Source organism: Triticum dicoccoides, chromosome 3A (genome assembly GCF_002162155.2).
Source record: "Triticum dicoccoides isolate Atlit2015 ecotype Zavitan chromosome 3A, WEW_v2.0, whole genome shotgun sequence".
Classification (NCBI taxonomy): domain Eukaryota; kingdom Viridiplantae; phylum Streptophyta; class Magnoliopsida; order Poales; family Poaceae; genus Triticum; species Triticum dicoccoides.
This window is the reverse complement of record NC_041384.1, coordinates 490651993-490656187: the sequence shown is the minus strand read 5'-3', so window position 1 is coordinate 490656187 and position 4195 is coordinate 490651993.

Here is a 4195-nt window from a genome sequence, read left to right as displayed (position 1 = left end):
CGGGCTTTCCTCTGTATTTGTAACAAGTCAATATAGATACGATAATATCGCACAAAAAAAGAAGGAAGTAGCAGCTATTTACAAGAGCCTTGCAGTGTGCAATATAGCTACGAGATCCTGTTGTCTGTTGGAATTTCACTTTAGAACGGTTGGTTTTGTTCTTCAAACAGTTAGCCTAGAAGAAGATACACTTGTAAGGCACATACATAAATACAAGTTCAATATGTGGTCTGATCAAATACATATAGCCTACCTGATACTTTGGATCAGACCAGTGTTTAACGAGGGCTGTCCAGTCTTCATCTGTAATATATTCCACTGGAGATGTTTGGGCAATTTCATTGTTAGCCTTGCCTTCAAAGTGAGATTTTCTAAGGTGGTACCGATACTGTCGCAAAGCAGACTGAAAAACATGAGTGCATGCTTGTTTAGTTGCATCATCTTTCGGATCCAACTTGAACCTCATCTGTTGAAAAAAGAAAGTGAGTCTTATTAGGAGGAAGCTAGAAAGTATGGGACAGAGCAAGACAATATTACTAATTGCGATGAATAACATTACTTACGGATAAATGGTCAAGGAAGGTGTTAAACTGGGTATTGTCTTTCTCATTCCTGTACTGGATCCACGTTGGGAGGATACGTGCATGACACCTAATGGCAACGGCTGCCTCTGATACTAACTTGGCTGACTCTGTAGCATCACGTGGCCTTTTTAAACCTGCCTCAAAATGGATCTCCATTCTTCCTCCTTTAGATTTTGTTAATCTGTCAAGCATTATCCCTGATGTCTGTTTCCTCTTGCACCGTGGTGCTAGTTCAACAACGAATATGGAAAGTGTTAGTGTACATAAAACTGTGAGAGTACATATAAAGGAGCATGTAACTTGACTCGGTCAGGTACTGCCTAGGTGTTGATGCTCATGAGGTTCATCTGATCTTGCCAAGTCCTGTTGTGTCAGCAGTGCTTCGGAAGTAGTGTTAGGTGTGAAGGCAGCTTGGGAACTGGCCAGTTCCGGAGCAAACGGACGAGTAACTGGTTGAGATGCTGGTACAGTTGAAGCGGATGCTGCAGCTGGTGGAGCAGGTGATACTGTGTTTGTAGATTTAGCCAGTGGACTTGGACCTTCTACTGCACTAGAAGTACCAGCAGAATCTCGATGGCAGAACCTTTTCCGTTTCACCCGACGAGTAACAACACTCCCTACTATATTATTTTCCTTGCTCTTTTTTGACTTTGCCATGTCAAGTTGTACTCACAACACAAAAGAATAGAATCACTCTTCAGAACTCATTGATGCATGATACAGACAATCAATACTTTGATGTAAGACAACCGTATGAGGATGGAATATGTAAGAAAAGCAGGACAACATGACATATTCACAGCTACGATGTGCAAACTAAGCAGAAGGATTTTCAAGAAAATAGAAGTAACGCAAGCTAGACACCATATGAAAGATGCAACCAATATTACTCTGCCAAGTTAAAAGTGTCTTGTCATAAGTGGCAATTCAAAAAATTAGAAGCAGTACAACGTACAAATCAATGCAAGATGCAACCACTATCAAACTGCCATGTTAAAAGCATCCAATCATGAGTGACTGATGCAGGATACACAACAGCAGTACTTTGATGTAAGAACATGGTATGATAGATAGACGCAGTGTATTCTAGATACAGAAAGCCATGTCATATGCACATGTATAACGTATAAACTCAGCAGGTGCAATTTAATCAAAATAGAAGAAATACAGGCTAGACAACATATGCAACATGAAACCAATTATCACACTGTCAACCTAGAGCAAGAACCTGCGATGGTGGAGTATGAGAGATGACCTCATCATGTAGACTTGGGACTTCAACTTCATTAGCACTAGCAGTGGCAAATCTAGAGAGTCTCTGTTTGCGTCGGTGCGGAGGACCACCAACATCCCCTAACTTACTCTTTTCCTTCCTATTTTATGATATTGCCTTATGAAGTCAAAACCACAAGAAGATGAATAAAATTAGCTCTACATAACTGGTTGATGCATGATACAGACGAACACTACTTTGATGTAAGGCAAGCGCATGATAGGAGGATGGAATATATACAAAAAAAGACAGCATTTCATATTCACATGTACGATAGGAGGATGGAATATGTATGAAAAAACAGTAAGCGGAAGGCATTTCAACAAAATTAGAAGAAATGAAAGCTAGGCACCATATGAACATGCAACCAATATCACTCTATCAGGTAAAAAGTGTCTCGTCGTAAGTGCCATTTCAAGAAATTAGAAGCAGTACAAGCTAGAAGACAATGTAAGATGCAACCTACATCACAGTCCCAAGTTAAATGTGTCTTATGGGTAAGTGATCGTTGCAGGTATAAGTTGTAAGCTACGTAGATGCAATTCAACATAATCAGAAGCAATACAAACTAGACATCATACAAAAAACGCAACCACGTATAACAGTTCCAAGTAAGAGCAAGCACCTGTGATGGTGGAGTAGGGGAGATGTGCTCATCATGTACACGTATGTTCTAGAAACAGGAACACGTGTCATATTCACAAGAATTATGTGTAAAGTAAGCAGATGCAATTCAAGTTAGAAGCAATACAAGCTAGACATCATACGCAACATGCAACCACATATAATAGTGTCAAGTTAGAGCAAGCACCTGTGATGGTGGAGTAGGGGAGATGTGCTCATCACCTACACAGCTACGTTGACTGTCCAGCCTTGTGTTATCTTGCGAATCTTGTTGGGAGGATGGCGGAGTAGAATCTGTAGAGACCCCCTATTTGAGTTGCTCCGAAGGACCACCATCATCCACTGCCGGACTAATTTCCTTCACCTGTAATGATTTTGCATTGTGAAGTCAAACCAATAAGAAAAAGGAATAAAATTCGCTCTTCAGAACTCATTCATGCATGATACTGACGAACACTACTCGGATGAAAGGCAAACACATGATGCAAGGATGGAATATGTATGAAAAACAGGATGGTGTGACATATTCACACCTATGATGTGGTAACTAAGCAGAAGACATTTCAACAAATTAGAAGCACTGCAAGCTAGACACCATATGAAAGATGCAACCAATATCACTCTGCCAAGTTCAAACTGTATGGCATTTCAACAAATTAGAAGCAGTACATGCTAGAAATCATATGCAAGACACAACCTATATCACAGTGGCGACTTAAAGGTGCCTTATCATAAGTGACTAATGCGGGATATGCAAGAATAGTAGTCTGATGTAGAAACAGGAACACATGTCATATTCACATGCATTATGTGTAAAGTAAGCAGATGTAATTCAACAAAGTTAGAAGCAATACAAGCTAGACATCATACGCAACATGCAACCACATATAATAGTGCCAAGTTAGAGCAAGCACCTGTGATGGTGGATTAGGGGAGATGTGCTCATCATCTACACAACTACGTTGACTGTCTAGCCTTGCGTTGTCTTGCGAATCTTGTTGGGAGGATGGCGGAGTAGAATCTGTAGAGAACCTCCATTTCAGTTACCTGGAAGGACCACCATCATCCAATGCCTTGCCAATTTCCTTCAGCTTTATTGATTTTGCACTGTGAGGTCATACCGACAAGAAAAAGGAATATCATTCACTCTTCAGAACTCATTCATGCATGATACTAACGAACACTACTCTGATGAAAGGCAAAGTCATGATATGAGGATGGAATATGTACGAAAAAATGGACGGCTTGACATATTCACACCTATGATGTGGTAACTAAGCAGAAGGCACTTCAACAAATTAGAAACACTGCAAGACACCATATGGAAGGTGCAATCAATATCACTCTGCCAAGTTAAAACTGTCTCGTCATAGGTGGTGTTCATCAAACTAGAAGCAATAAATGATAGAAATCATATTCAAGATGCAAACCAATATCACACTGCCAACTTAAAGGTGTCCCATCATAAGTGACTGATGCAGGATACACAAGAAGAGTAGTTTCATGTAAGAAGGTGTGATAAACAGATATAGTATGTACCAAAAACAGGAAAGCGTGTCATATTCACATGTATCATGTGTAAGCTAAGCAGATGCAGATTACACTAATTAGGAGCAATACGAGCTAGACACCATATGCAACATGCAACCAGATATCATACTGCCAAGTTAGAGCAAGCACCTTGGATGGTGGAGTCACTACTAGGAAAAGGGCT